The sequence below is a fragment of the Macaca mulatta genome, chromosome 9, assembly GCF_049350105.2.
Source record: "Macaca mulatta isolate MMU2019108-1 chromosome 9, T2T-MMU8v2.0, whole genome shotgun sequence".
NCBI classification, from domain to species: Eukaryota; Metazoa; Chordata; class Mammalia; order Primates; family Cercopithecidae; genus Macaca; species Macaca mulatta.
In genome coordinates, this window is record NC_133414.1 from 84,017,652 (window position 1) to 84,034,821 (window position 17,170).

Below are 17,170 nucleotides of genomic sequence, written 5' to 3' on the forward strand. Positions count from 1 at the left end.
TATATTTGCATGTATATGCATTATATATAATGTTTTATATATATATATATGCGTTACAATGCTATGACTTATTAGGGCTTTAGAAATTTTTGATTCTCTATAGAATCACAGAGAAGTTTCATTTTTTCACAAACATTATTTCAGGCAGGAAAATGCACGAATTTTATTACCCCAGCTGAGTATACTAGGCATTTTGTCATAGTATTATATATAATTTATTGGCATTAACACACTACAAATGTGTGTTACCAGAGTGCACGATAAAAAAATAAAATAACCCTGTGGAATATGCCCCAATGAATAATTTACATTAAGGCCATAAGGCCTTAATCCTCCAGCACCAAAGCAGAGTGCTGGTTTGTTCCAGTTGATAACTCAAATGTCATTTTTCCTTAAGGCCCTCTTAGCATTATCACAAATATGTGAAGAAACAACATTAGATTTAGTAAAAAGAGAAATGTATCTAAGGTTGACAGATCTATGTATAATCATTTAGGGATTATATAATTGTGCTAGTTGTGTCTCAATATCCATTATTTAAATTTTCCATTTATTCTATTCAGGCTAAATTCTGGGATTCTGGGGAGTTCACAATCAAGGTGTCAGCATGCTCTGTGTTTGGCCAGGGCTCTTTTCCTCAGAGATGTCAACTTCCGACTGTGCCCTCACATAGCGGAAGAAGCTAGCTAGCTCTCTTTTCAAGGGTACAAATCTGTCAGGAGATTCTACCCTCATTATCTAATCACCTTTCAAAGGCTATAGCTACTAAGACTATTGGGTTTGGAGTTAGGTATCAACACATGAATTTGGGGTGGGGTATGCAATTATTTAGACCATAGCACCTTTAGTTACAGATAATCCAAATTGTACCTAAACAAATTGGTGGATAAATAATAGACACATGCACAAACACACACACACAAATACATAGATCTCTACAAACACATACATACCATGTTTCTTTGCCTAAAAAATAATTTCATTTGATTTTAAATTGCTTTCTATGTATTCAAATATCCACAAAAAACAGATCTTTAGGAAAATATTTCACATGTATAAATCATTTAATATTAGCTGTGATGTCAGCCAGATTGACAGATATCATAAAGAAGTTTTTTGGTTCATAATTTATTTTAATTTTAAAAGAGGGTTAGAAGGGCAAATATTTTCTTTGGATTTTTCCAAAAGAAAATTCCCTAGAGGCAAACACAAACCCTCATCTATTAATCAAGTCAGACTAAAATATGCTACAATAACAAACCACCCTCAAATCTCAGTGGCTTAAAACAACAGAAGTTTAGTTTTGCTCACATTACCTGTCCAACACAGGCAAAGAGAGAGTTTGCGTTACTCAGTCAACCTGGCTTGATGGAGGCTCTGCCAGCTGTCGCAGCTTCCTCAGTAGTTAGCAGCAGGGTAAGACAGAGGGGACAATTACAGATTGGCTTTTCATTGCCTCACCCTGGAAATTAGGAGTACATTTTTTATTACTTAAGCATATCAGAGTCATATGGTTTGCATGGACCATTTTACACTTAAGACTTAAAAAAAGATAAAAAGGTAAAGGTAGTCAACAAAGAAAAACTCTTATGTTTTTGTAAGGCAAATGATTAAAGATAAATATGTTTAATATAAACTAAAAATTGTGAAGTGTAAGTTTGAAAATCCTTGATGAACTAATAGTACATAGAAATGAAGAGTATAAGGCCGGGTGCGGTGGCTCAAGCCTGTAATCCCAGCACTTTGGGAGGCCGAGACGGGCGGATCACGAGGTCGGGAGATCAAGACCATCCTGGCTAATACGGTGAAACCCCGTCTCTACTAAAAAAATACAAACTAGCCGGGCGAGGTGGTGGGCGCCTGTAGTCCCAGCTACTCGGGAGGCTGAGACAGGAGAATGGCGTGAACCCGGGAGGCGGAGCTTGCAGTGAGCTGAGATCCGGCCACTGCACTCCAGCCTGGGCGACAGAGCGAGACTCCGTCTCCAAAAAAAAAAAAAAAAAAAAAAAAAAAGAAATGAAGAGTATATGTAAAGATGACCCTCTTATAATTAAGTAAGATTTATCCCAAATATGCAAGGAATGTTAGGGCATATATTAGTAAAATATATAACTCTGAGAAATAAGATAAATAATGCACTAATCTGATTCTTGAAATTTTAATAAACTCCAGTACTCATAACTTACAATTATTACACAAGACAGGCAAACATTTTAGCGTGCTAAAATATGTTTACTAGAAACTGCTATTCAATATCATGATTAAGCAGTCAACAGGTTAATTACATTAATATTTTTCTTCATTTATCCATTCATCTTGGTCTAATTCATTGACATTACAAAACTGCCTTGATACACTACCATGTGGTAGAATCTGTTTTAGGTTCTAATAGTTCCTGCTTTTATGTCGTTTGCATTCTAGCTGGGGGAGAAATACTAAAGCGCTATGAAGAATATAAAACCTGGCAGTAGGATGGAAAGTAAGTGAACAGACACATGAGTCAAAGGTATCCATCAACCTCTGTCTCAGGAAGTGATATTTAAGCAAAGAGCTAGATAACAAGAAGATACTGAAGTGTGATTATAGATGAGATTTCTGCATAGTTCAAGGACAATTCAGGTAACATTTCCAGATAATAAATAAATAAAAGAAAAACAAAAAGCTCACTTGTATTTTAATATTGAGATAAAATCTCTGCCCAATGAAACAATATGTAAAACAAAAATGTTATCAATATTAGAAACAAATTAAGAAAATGTTGTGAAAGTAGAATTTCAATACATGAGGTCAACTAAAATTGTAACAGAGAAAGAAGCTCACTCTTTTAAAAATCTCAGCCTGCTTCTTCAGAGGCAGAATAACTAGTCCTACAAGCCACAGTTGGCATTGGCTCCTTGACTCTCACGGAGAGGACAAAGACCATACTATTCACTCAGACAATTTGTGAAATATATACATCCCCTTTCGTTAACTACATAAAACCAGAAGGAACACAGTAATATCAAAATGTTTGATGTCCAACTTTTGTTAAAGATCAGGTTGAAAGAACTGATATATTTAAAAGACACTTGCAGTTTTTAATTGGACTACTCCTTATTTTCTTTCTGTTTCTTTGATGCAGGCCAAATGAACAAAAGGCTGACTACATTGGCCACTTGGTTTTTCTCCCCACTTCAAACTGTGACAATAAATCTACACGTTAGCACCGTCACGTTGACTGACATTCAAGACCGTTGCAAAAATCAAATCTAACAAGCGACTATCCTTACCACCTCTTATTAAAAAGATGTAGCTAGCAACATTTTTCACATCACTAATTTGGCTTCACTATGAGACCCATGTCTAAAAGTTCTTCTTAACAAAGGCCTTGGAAATGATTTTTTTTTCTTCGGAGAAATCAGTGCAGTGTGAGCCTGATGGATAAAGTGAGTCACATCGCTGCAAATGTAACTATTTTGCTTAAACTAGATTTGCAGTTCAATATTAGTTTTGTAGAACATTGGTTAACATATCTAAATTATGCATTTTTCCTTATGTTTAATTGTTTCTTCTTTTTGTATTTTTTGATCCTCATTTTCTCATCAATTTTTTTCTTTAAAATTGCCTTAATTCATTCAAGACTCCTCATATCTCATGTGAGATCCAGTGGATTGTAATAACATAAACAAAGCAGAAAACTCTTGCAACGGCCACTTTTATTCTTTCTGTCATAAAAAAGAACGTATGAGTAAAATCTCTTATGAAAACAATTCAAATAAATTTTATGAAAATAATGCTTCTAGTGCCAAGTCTACTTTTGAGGTACCAGGAATATGGCATAGAATTCAGATATTACTTTGCAGAGCAGGGCCTTCAAATATAGTGTACTAACATAAATAGGAAAGGAACTTCCAGATAGCTCAGAAATTTACATTTTTAACAATATTTACACAGGAAGAAGGAACAGTCTTTTCTCTCCTTGCAAATTTTCAGTCAAATCTCCTATAACTGTACTATGGGGAAACATGTAAAAAATCTTGTGATCAGAAGAGTAAGTCTTGAACTGTGAACCTTGCAATTCGTTAATTAATATGTTTGCAAGGCTTTCAGTGTGTATTAACCTTTAGTTAATCTGGATGTCTAATTGCTCCTTATGTCCCACATTAGCCAATGAATGTCCACTGAAATTCCACAATTTCTGCACACAAACTATTCTCAGATACTGAATGTCAACATTTAATAAGTAAGAAATCCTGAATTACGTGGATAAGCAGTAATATTTATAAATTTTGGAGCACAATGGTGAAGAAATACTGATCAGGGAGATTTTAACTACAAATATCTGCTGCTTATATGACGAGTCCAGATTATCTCCCACAATTTGGATTGAGGCTACTCTTAGACCATTTTTAACTCCTGTTCATTAATAGATTCAATTCAATTCTACTATATAACCCAACAGAATTTAATTTTGAGCTTCGGCCAAATGACTCTAAAGCTTATCAGGTACAGTAAGCGAATAAGACTTGCAAAAAGAATTTTAATATGGAAGGGGGGCATTAGCCATCTCAGAACTAATTTTAGTAGTATGAAGCTGATATAAAATTAGAGGGACAGAGCAATAAAACAGAACTGACAGCCAGGAATAAGACCTATTATGTATCAGTTTATTACATGATAAAAGAGAAAGCACAAATCAAGGAGGAAAGGAAGTATTGAGGCAATTGATTAACTACTTGGAAGATTATTAATTTATGATAATAAAGTTATAGTCATATCTTTCAACAAAAAAATTATTCTAAATGAATAAAAATTAAATTATTTTGGGTAGATTCATTTTTATTTAATAACAGAAGACATTAAAAAGCAAAAGATGGATACACTTTACAAAAATTTAAAACTTGCATATGTAAAATAGTGTCAAAATCCACAGATCAAAAAGATGGGAATACATTTATTGTTGTTATAACATACAGTATTTACTAAATAAAAAATATGTACACAGCAAGAAGATGCAAACATTTGACTTTAATTAAAAAGTGAGCAAAGATAATGAACTTCAGATTTCTTTAGTCATACAAGTAGCAAACAAACACATAAAAATTACCTGCCTCCCTACTCAGAGAAAGACAGTCTAAAACAGTCAGAAAAAAAAAAATGGCATAGGCTTGGAAGTGTTCATAAGACCTCATTTTGAGAGTGGTAAGTGGAATATTATTTTATAAAGCAGTCTGATAACATGTATCCTCTTTAAAATGTTTCTTTGTCTATTCTAGAATTTTTATAACTGCTTAATGATACTGAGAAATAATCATTAACTGGAAACATTAATAAACACAAATTATTTTAAATGTAGTTGTCTTTGTAACAGCAGCTTTTGGAAACAGCTTACCTTTCCAAGGACGGGAAAAAGGCTAAGTACATTGTGATGAATCAATTTAACAAAATTATTGCATATAGACTCTGAAAATATTAACTGTGGTTAGGCAATGTTATTGAAGTGTACTGAGAAAACACTTATTAGTTGAAGATATTAAGAAAAGAAGGACTAAAATAATATCTAATATGATTTCAAATACAGTCACATACCACATACTATTTTGTTTAAGGATGAACTGCATACACGATGGTGGGTCCATAAGATTATGATGGAGCTGAAAAATTCCTGTCTCCTAGTGACATTGTAGCCAAGGTAGCTGTTGTAATGTCCTTACATTACTGTTTGTGGTGATGCCAGTGTACACAAACTTAGTGTGCTTCCAGTCCTATTAAAGTATAGCACATATGGTAATGTACTGTACATAATACTTGATAATACATGACTATGCTGCTCACCTACATATTTACTATACCATGCTTTTTATCATTATTTTAGAACATATTCTACTTATTTAAAATAGCTAACTATAAAACGGCCTCAGAGCCTCAGGCAGGTCGAGAAGAAGGCATTGTCATCATAGTGGATAGCTGCGTGTGCGTTACTGCCCGTGAAGACCTTCCAGTGGGACAAGATGAGGAGGTGGAAGACAGTGATCCTGAGCCCGTGAACTCTTAGGCTATGTGATGGTTAATACTGAGTGTCAACTTGATGGGATTGAAGGATGCAATATTGATCCTGAGTGTGTCTGTGAGGGTGTTGTCAAAGGAGGTTAACATTTGAGTTGGTGGTTTGAGGAATGCAGACCCACCCTTAATCAAGTGGGCACCATCTAATCAGCCAACAGTGAATATAAAGCAGGCAGAAAAATGCAAAGAGACGAGACGAGACTAGCCTCCCAGCCTACATTTTTCTCCCATGCTGGATACTTCTTGCCCTCGAACATCGGACTCCAAGTTCTTCAGTTTTGAGACTCTGACTGGCTCTCCTTGCTCCTCAGCTTGTAGACAGCCTATTGTGGGACCTTGTGATCATGTAAGTTAGTACTTTAAAATCTCCCATATATATATTTTTATTCATATGTGTATATTTTATTTATTTAGTATACTTTTTTGTTGCAAGTTGTGACTGTAATATATAGTCATATATAAAATATATAAAGGGGAGTTTATATGTTTATATAAGTAAATTCTCATATACACATATACATAAAATTCACTCTTAAAAAACCTTAATACAGACTAACGTTTGTTTGTGACTTAGTTTTTAACAAAATAGTTTAAAACATTAAAAAAAATTAAAAATAAAAACTTATAGAATAAGGATATAAAGAAAATATTTTGTATAGCTGTACAATGTCTTTGTGTTTTAACATACATGCTACTATGAAAGAGTCAAAAAGTTAAAAAACTAAAATGTTCATAAAATTTAAAAGTTACAGTAAACTAGGGTTAATTTATTATTAAAAATATTTTTAAATATTTAATTATTATGGATACATGTTAGTTGTACATACTTATAGGGTACATGTGATATTTTGATACAAGCATCTAGAGTGTAATGATCAAATCAGGGTAACTGGATTATCCATCACCTAAAGCATTTATCATTTCTTTATATTAGGAATGTTCAAATTCTACTCTTTTAGTTATTTAAAAATACACAAAAAATTATTTTTTATTATAGTTAAAAAGAATTGTGCTTCTGAATACTAGGTCTTATTCATTCTATCTGACAGTTTTTTTTGTAGACATTAACCATCGCTTCTTTATCCTCCCTATTACCCTTCCCAGCCTCCATCCTTCTACCATTTATTTCCATGAGTTTTTTTTTTCTTAAACTCCCACATATAAGTGAGAGCATGCAATATTTGTTTTTCTGTGTATGGCTTATTTCACATAACATAATGTTTTCCAGTTCCATCCATGTTGCTGCAAATGGTAGGTTTTCATTCATTTTTATGGCTGAAAGTCCATTATGCACATGTACGTCATTTCCTTCATTCATTCATTGATGGCCACTTAGATTGATTCCATATTTTAGCTATCATGACTAGAGCTACAATAAACATGAGAGTATAGATATATTTTTGATGCTGATTTCCTTTCTCTTAGATATATATCCAACAATGGCATTTCTGGATTATATGGTAATTCTATTTTCAGTTTTATGAGGAACCTCCATACATTTCTCCATAGTTGAAATATTAATTTACATTTCCAACAGTTTATGAGGGTTCCCCTTTCTTGACATATTCATCAGCACTCACTACTATGTGTCTTTTGGTTAATACCATTTTAACTCGGGTGAGATAATATCTCAGCATTTTGATTTGCATTTATCTGAAGATAAGTGATATTGAACATTTTTTATATGCTTGTTGACCATTTCTTTGTCTTCTTTTGAGAAATGTCTATTTAGATCTTTTGCCCATCTTTAAATCAGATTACTTATTTTTTTCTTACTGAGTTGTTTGAGCTTCTTTTAAGTTATGGTTATTAATTCCTTGTCAGATGGGTAGTTTGCAAATATTTCCTCCCATTCTGTGGGTCGTCTCTTCACTTTGTTGTTTGTTATCTTTTCTGTGCAGAAGCTTTCTAGCTTGATGTAATCTCTTTCATCTACTTTTGCTTTGATTGTCTGTGCTTTTGAGGCCTTACTCAAGAAATCTCTGCTTAGACCAAAGTCCTGGCGTGTTTCCCCAGTGTCTTTTTGTAGTAGTGTCATAGTTTCAGATCTCTGATTTAAGTCTTTAATTCATTTTGATTTGATTTCACATATGACAAGAAATAGGAGTCTAGTTTCATTCTTCTGTATGTGGATACTCAGTTTCCCCAGCACCATTTATTGAAGGAACTGTCCTTTCCCCAGTGTACATTCTTGGCCCTTTTGTTGAAAATAAGCAGGCTGAAAATGTGTAAATTTATTACTAGGTTCTGTATTCTGTTCCATTTGTTTGTGTGTTGGTTTTATGCCAGTATCATGTTGTTTTAGTTGCTGTAGGTATGCAATATAATTTGAAGTCAGATAATGCAATACCTCCAATTTTGTTCTTTTTTCTCAGGCTTGTTTTGGGTATTCTGGGGTATTTAATTTTTTGTTTTGCTTCCATAAAAAATTTAGATTATTTTATACTTCTGTGAAGAATATAAATGGTATTTTTATAGGGATTGTATGGAATCTGTAGATTGCTTTGGGTAGTATGGTCATTTTAACAGTACTGATTCTTCTAATCCATAACTAGGCGCTATTTTTTCATTTTTTGTGCCCTCTTCAATTTCTTTCATCAATGTTTGATAGTTTTCATTGTAGAGATCTTTTGTTTCTTTGGCTAAGTTTTTTTCCCAGGTATTTTATTTTATTTGTAGTTATTTAAATGAGATCATATTTTTGGTTTCTTTTTCAGATTGTTCACCATCGAGACAAATAAATGCTATTCATTTTTGTGTGTTGATTTTGTATTCTGCAACTTTACTGAATTTGTTCATCAGTCCTAACAGTTCTTTGGTTGATTCTTTAGTTTTAATATAGCCAACATGGATAATGTTTATAAAGTCTACATTAGTCTACAGTAATGTCCTAGACCTTCATAATCACTCATTCCTCACTCACTGACCCACCCAGAGCAACTTCCAGTCCTGCGAGCTCAATTCGTCGTAAGTTTCCTATACAGGTGTATGACTTTTCAACCTTCATACCATATTTTTACTGTGCTATTTTGCTTAGATACATTTACATACACCAGTATATTCTATGGTGTTACTGTTGCCTACAGTATTCAGTACAGCAATATTCTGTACAGGTTTGTAGCCTAGGAGCAATAGGCTCTACCATCTGGGTTTGTGTTAAATACACTCTATAATTGCACAATGACAAAATCACCTAACCACACATATTTCAGAAAGTATCCCCATCATTAAGCATACATGACTATATTTAAACATTGCTATAAAGGGAAGAACTTGAAGGAACTACACACATAATTTACAGTTCTTGACTGATTATACTATAATTAGTTTTTTTATATTTATCTTTAGATTTTAATGAATACAATAATGAAATTTTAAAAATAATACATTATATGTAGTCTACACCTTTTTACACCGCTTCTGAGTATTTTTCTAAAGCAATAATCTGTTTTTCAGAATGTCACTTCTAGTTGCTCCTAAAATGTTTGTTACTCAGGTATAGATATGAGTAGGCTTATTTTACACCAGAAATGTATTTAATCCTTTGAAAAGTAGTAAGCTATTGATATGGTTTGGCTCTGTGTCCCCATCCAAATCTCATCTTGAATTATACTCACATAATTCCCACACATTGTGGGAGGGGCCCAGTAGAAGATAATTTGAATCATGGGGGCAGTTTCCCCCATAGTGTTCTCATGGTAGTGAATACATCTCACAAGATCTGATGGTTCTATCAGGGTTTTCCACTTTTGCATCTTCCTCATTTTTCTCTTGCTGCCACCATGTAAGAAGTGCCTTTCACCTCCTGCCGTGATTCTGAGGCCTCCCCAGCCATGCAGAACTGTAAGTCTAATTAAACCTCTTTTTCTTCCCAGTCTCAGATATGTCTTTATCAGCAGCATGAAAACAGACTAATACAGTAAATTGATACCGCTAGAGTGGGGCGTTGCTGAAAGGATATCTGAAAATATGCAAGTAACTTTGGAACCTCCGAGAGACTTGTTGAATGGCTTTGACAAAAATGCCGATAGTGACATGAACAATAAGGTCCAGGCTGAGATGGTCTCAGATGGAGATAAGGAACTTGTTGGGAACTGGAGCAATAGTGACTCTTGTTATGTTTTAGCAAAGAGACTGGTGACATTTTGCCCCATCCTAGAGATTTGTGGAAGTTTGAACCTGAGAGAGATGATTTAGGGTATCTGGTGGAAGAAATTTCTAAGCAGCAAAAAACATTCAAAAGGTAACTTGGGTACTGTTAAAAGCGTTCCATTTTAAAAGGGAAACAGATCATAAAAGTTCAGAAAATTTGCAGCCTGATGATGCAGTAGAAAAGGAAAACCAATTTTTTGAGGAGAAATTCCAGCCAGCTGCAGAAATTTGCATAAGTAGCAAGGAGTCTAATATTAATACCCAAGACCATGGGGAAAATGTCTCCAGGCCATGTCAGAGACCTTCATGGCAGCCCCTCCCATCATAGGCCCACAGACCCGGGAGGAAAAGGTGGTTTTGTGGGCCAGGCCCAGGGTCCCAAGCTATGTGCGGCCTGGGGACTTTGTGCCCTGTGTCCTGGCCACTCCAGCTGTGGCTGAAAGGGGCCAACATAGAGCCTGGGCTGTGGCTTCAGATGGTGGAAGCCCCAGGTCTTGGCAGCTTCCACGTTGTGTTGAGCCTGTGGTTGCACAGGTCAAGAATTGAGGTTTGGGAACCTCCGCCGAGATTTCAGAAGATGTATGGAAACATCTGGATGCCCAGGGAAGTTTGCTACAGGGGCGGGGCCCTCATGGAGAACCTCTGCTAGGGCAATGTGGAAGGGAAACACAGGGTTGGAACCTCCACACAGAGTCTGTACTGGGGCACTGCCTAGTGGAGCTGTGAGAAGAGGGCCACCATCCTCCAGACCCCAGAATGGCAGATCCACAGACAGCTTGCACCATGCGCCTGGAAAAGCTGCAGACACTCAATGCCAGCCTGTGAAAGCAGCCGGGAGGAAGGCTGTATCCTGCAAAGCCACAGGTGCAGAGCTACCCAAGAGCATGGGAACCCACCTCTTGCACACATCCAGTGTGACCTGGATGTGAGACCTGGAGTCAAAGAGATCATTTTGGAGCTCTGAAATTTGAATGTCTTGCTGGATTTCAGGCTTGCATGGGCCCTGTAACCCCTTGGTTTTGGCCAATTTCTCTCATTTAGAACAGCGGTATTTACCCAGTACCTGTACCCCCATTGTATCTGGGAAGTAACTAGCTTGCTTTTGATTTTACAGGCTCATAGGTGAAAGGGATTTGCTTTGTCTCAGATGAAACTTTAAACTGTTGACTTTTGGGTTAAAGATGAAAGGAGTTAAGACTTTGGGGGACTGTTGGAAAGGCATGATTGATTTTGATATGTGAGGACATGAGATTTTGGAAGGGCCAGGGGTGGAATGATATGGTTTGGCCCTGTGTCCCACCAATATCTCATCTTGAATTGTGCTTCTATAATTCCCATGCATTGTGAGAGGGACTCAGTGGGAGATAATTTGAATCATGGGGGCGGTTTCCCCCACGCTGTTCTCGTGTCAGTGAATAAATCTTATGAAATCTCATGGTTTTATCAGGGGTTTCCGCTTTTGCATCTTCCTCATTTTTCTCTTGCTGCTGCCATGTAAGAAGTGCCTTTAGGCTCCCACCATGATTCTGAGGCCTCCCTAGCCATGTGGAACTATAAGTCCAATTGAATGTCTTTTTCTTCCCAGTCTCGGGTATGTCTTATCAGCAGCGTGAAAACAGACTCTCCAGCTATCCTGCACACATCAGTATAAATATATAACACAGAAATCAGGAGCGCCAATTAATGTCAATTATAATGTATCTTCTCTGTCACCCTGGCATCCTTAGGGAAATAGCTGCAGAATTTGCTTCTTTTTACATCCTAGAATTAAGGAATTTCATTGTTATTTGAGTTTGAATCCAGTCAGTATATGAACACAAAGGTTAAATGAGGGCTGTACAAATTAAAACTTATAATAGATCATGGTGTTTTCTAAAATTACCTGTACCACTAACTTTTCAATTAATGACAACGAAAAGTATATGCATGAGATCACATTTATAGGCACCTGTAAAGATTTTGAAATGTGCCAATCCTAGTAGGAAGTGTAATTTAATATTCTTAAACATTGGTATTGACAAAAATTTAAATACATTCTGACTGTGTTTACACAGCATTTCATAGCATATTTTCAATTGAACTGACGCTACATTTGAAAGAAAATGAACACAGTCATTTTTCAACGTAAGGATACTATCTTTCAAAAGACTTTCTGGTAACTTTTTTTAAATGGAAGAAATAACAATCATTTAGTTTGAATTATGATGGATTATTTGTCTACTCTCTATTTGATTTGCTTTTTTAAAACATTGTTTTTCTTTTCATTCTTTTACTTTAGAGGAAACGAGAGATAAATTAGTGAATATTGTGGAAATGTTCACGCCTAAAAGTGGAGACTACTAATTTCTTCAAATCTAACTTTTTTTTAAAAAAAAGACACATTTATTTCATCAAACTAAATAGCAGTAAGAACACTTTCTGTGTATCCAACACTACACTCTCTTGAAAGGCCTCAAAAACATTCTTTTTATATATGTGCATGCCAGTGACCAAGCCATTAGAATATGATTTTCTTTATGTTTCCATTATATTTGGCACTATTAATGTTTCTTATTTTCTGAAGTTCTCTTTCCCAATTTTTTTTGACACTTCTCTGGATGATCTTCTGTCTGCCTTACATCTATCAGCTGAGATTCAGGGAACTCAGACTAGAGCAAGAAGTAAACTGGGAGTCAGTTTAATGACAGACATGTGCAAATCATAAGACTCCTTTGAAGTTACATAATATGGAGTCAGGACCACAGAGATAACTGGCATTAAAATTATCCAGCTCTAACCTTCCTATCTCGCCTAAGGTTAGGAGAAGAGTCAAAAAATGAAAAAGCAAAGAAATGCATGCGCAGTCCCTAGTCCTTGAAAAGAGGTTCAATAAAAGTTTGAAATTTAATGATAAAATTATTGAAGATTTTCCCTACACCATTACTTAATTCCTCTGAGAAGTGCTCAGAGTATAGTACATAGCTGTAAATGTATTCATTTTTAAAAAAAAAATGGCAGATAAATACCCTAACTCTATACTTTAAAGAACTAAAAAACAAACAAACAAACTCAACCCAAAGCTAGCAGAACAAAAGATACAATAAAGATTAGAATGGAGATAAGTAAACTAAAGCATCAGAAAACAACAGAGATAAAAAAAAATGAAAGCTATTACTTTGGAAAGATCAATAAATTTGACAAACATTTAGCTAGACTGGCTACAAATAAGACACTAATAAGTAAAACAAAAATGAAAAAGAAAACATTATTGCTAAATTTACAAAAACAAAAAGAATTTTTTTTTTTATTATACTTTAAGTTCTAGGGTACATGTGGATAACGTGCAGGTTTGTTACATATGTATACCTGTGCCATGTTGGCGTGCTGCACCTATCAACTCGTCATATACATCAGGTATAACTCTCAATGCAATCCCTCCCCCCTCCCCCCTCCCTGTGATAGGCCCCAGTGTGTGATGTTCCCCTTCCTGAGAGAATACAATGAATAATTGTATGGCAACAAATTAGAAAAACTAGACAAAATGGACAAATTCCTGATGACATACACATTTTCAAAACTACTTCACAAGTAAATTGGAAATCTAAGTAGACTTACAAAGAGTAAAGAGAAAAATTTATTAATAAAAAACCTCCCTACAAAGAAATCAGCCAGATTGTTTCACTAGTGAATTATACTGGAGATATTTAAAAGATTTAACATCAATGCTTTTCAAATTCTTCCAACAAATAAAAAAAAAAGTAAAAGCATTTCCTGACTCATTCTATAAGATCAGTATTACTGATAACAAAGTCAGACAAAGATACCACAAAAGAAAGAAAATAGACCAATATCCTTTACGAAGATAGATGCAAAAATCTTCAACATAACACTAGCAAACTGAATCCATAGCATATTTAGAGAATTGTTCACCATGAAAAAATGAGGTTTGTCCAGGAACGCAAGAGTGGTTAAACATATGAAAATCAATCAATGTTATACATCGTATTAACAGAATGAAAAAAAAAAAAAAAACCTCACATAATTGTCCCAATTGACATAGAAAAAGTATTTGATAAACTTCCTTTTATGATTAAAAAACACTGAAAAATGTGGAAAAAGAGACTTTTCTGCACAATGATGAGTATTTATGAATAAGTCAAAGCTAACATTATATTCAATGGTGAAAGTCTCACTGTCATCAGGAATAAGAGAAGCATCTCACTTTCTTTACTGTTGCTCAATGTTGTACTGAAGGTTCTAGCCAGAGAAATTAGGCAAACAATAAATAAATAAATAAGTAAATAAACAAAAAGGATTCATACTGGAAAAGAAGAAATAAAATTCCTCTATTTGAAGAAGACATGCTCTTATCTATAGAAAATCCTAAAGGAGACATAAAAAAAAAAAACTATTATAGCTAAGTGAATAATTAAGCAAAGATTTAGAATACTAGATTAACATGCAAAATCTAGTTATATTTCCACACATTTATAAAGAAAGAAAACAGTTCATTTAGAATAACACCAGAGTAAAATACTTGGGAATAAATATAACTGTGGTGGTACAAGATATGTATGTTCAAAACTACAAAATATTTTAGAAGAAGTGAAATAAGACCCAAATAAATGGAAAGCTATTATGTGTTCACGGATCGTAAGGTGAATATTGTAAAGAAGTCAATACTACTAAAAGCTAGCTACACATTCAATTCACCCTTCATCAAAATTCCAACAGCTTCTTTCTCCAAATAGCCAAAACAAACTTGAAAAAGAATGATGTTGGAAGACTCACACTTCCTAATTTCAAAACTTCCTGTAAAGTTACAATAATCACCAGATGTGGTGGCTCACACCTGTAATTCCAGTACTTTGGAATGCTGAGGCAAGAGGGTTGCTTGATCCCCGGCATCTGAAACCAGCCTGGGCAACATAGCAAGACCCCACCTCTAAATATTTTTGAAAAATAAAAATAAAAAAGCTACAATAATCATGTTTGATATTAGCATAAAAATTGCATATATTGATATATATAATTTAGTATGCAGAAATAAACCCATATATCTACAATAATTTCTGTCAAGGTTGCCAAGATAATTCAATGGGGAGGTAATTGTCTTTTCAACAAATGGTGTTGGAACAAATAGGTATCAACATGCAAAAGAATGAAGTTAGACTTACTTCAATTCACATACAAAAAGCAACAATTAATATAAGGGGCAAATATAAGAGCTAAAATCCTCCAATTTTTAGAAGCAGACATGGGTGAATCTTCATAAACAGGACTTGACGATGATTTCTATAAATGACATAAAAAACACAAGTGAGAGAAAAAGATATGTTGAGCTTTATGAAAATTACACTTTTTAGTGCATCAAAGAAAACTATAAACAAAGTGAAACAACAACCTACAGAATGGAAGAATGTATTTGCAAATTATATATCTGATAAGGGATTAGAACTCACAATATAAGCAGAACTCTTAAACTCAAGAACAACAAAAGCAATCAGAATTTAAAATGAACAAAGAATCTGAATAAAGCTTTCTCCAAAGGATATTTAAAAGTTGAAAACAAGTACTTGAAAAGATGCTCAATATTATTAGTCAGGGAACTATAAGTCAACACCACAATGGAATATCAGTTCACACTGGTACAGATGACTATAATAAAAGAAAATAGGCCAGGTGCAGTGGCTCATGCTTGTAATCTCAAAACTTTGGGAGACCAAGGTGAGAGGATCACTTGAGGTTGGGATATTGAAACCAGCCTGGACAACATAGAGAAAACCTAGCTCTACAAAAAATTAAACAGTTAGCTGGGCATGGTGGGGTGCATGCCCGTAGTCTTAGCTATCGGGGAGACTGAAGCTGGAGGATTGCTTGAGCCCAGAAGTTCAAGGCAGCAGTTAGCTATGATTGTGTCACTGCACCCCAGCCTGGATAAGAGAGAGAGACCCTGTCTCTGAAATATGTAAGTGAGTAAATGACGATATAACCAAATAACAAACTAAACCAAAATTTTAAAATGTTAACCAAAATTATGGAGATATTGGAAGACTTGTACATTGATTGTGGGAATGTAAAATGGGACAACCACTGTAGAAAATAGTTTGACAGTTTCAAATGCCAAACATAGAATTACTATATAACCGTACTATACAACTCCTGGGTATATAAGCAAAAGAATTGTAAATAAGTACTCAAAAAAAATTTTTCACCTGTGTTCCTGCCTGCGCTATTCCCGATAGCCGAAAGTGGAAAGCATCCCAAGTGTGAATCAACAGATAAATTGAAAAATAAAATGGAATTGGGCAATAAAGAGGGATAAAGTACTCATACATACTACACATGAATGAAGCTTGAAAACATGCTATGTGAAAGTAGCCAGACAAAAAAGATCACATATTATATTGCTCCATTTATATGAAATAACTGGAATAGGTTGATCGATAGAGACCAAAAACAAATCAGTGATTTCCAGGAGCTAGTGAGAGGGAGAAATGGAGAATGACTGGTTAGAGGATATGGAGTTTCCTTTTGTGTTGATGAAAATGTTCTTGAACTTGATAGTGTTCTAAGACAAGAAAAAGAAAATATGGTACGCAAATATGAGGACAACTTGTAACATCAAAAAACTAGGAATTAATGTAAACCCTTTAAATCTGTCATTCATTGCTAGTAACATTTTTAATGAGCTTAATCAGCTCACTTAGGTTATTCCTTATTATATTAGGGATTCTGGAAAGAAATTACATAAAATATTTTCATTTTTGAAGATGTTACCATATCTTGTTCCTCCCCCTCTCACAATTCTTACTTGCTCTAGCTATGCATCATCCTGAAATATGTTAAAAATCTTATAATGTTAGTAAGAAATACTCTGGAAAGCAGCATCACTTCATATTCTTACTAATGGTTTTTAGGTCAATTTGACTTATTGGACCATTCTAATTAGCAAAGCTGCACAATCATGCATTGCTTAATGATGGGGATACTT

The 17,170-nt window shown here is 34.6% G+C and overlaps 1 long non-coding RNA gene across 1 annotated transcript in view; it reads right to left on the minus strand.

The window, feature by feature from the left end:
• Window positions 1–1,398: 1,398 nt before the first annotated feature.
• LOC144331399 (uncharacterized) overlaps window positions 1,399–17,170 on the minus strand; it is a 189,717-nt gene continuing 173,945 nt past the window's right edge. Inside the window, exon 7 of the long non-coding RNA XR_013398499.1 lies at window positions 1,399–1,462. This is a non-coding gene — a long non-coding RNA (uncharacterized LOC144331399). The remainder of the gene's footprint in view (window positions 1,463–17,170) is intronic.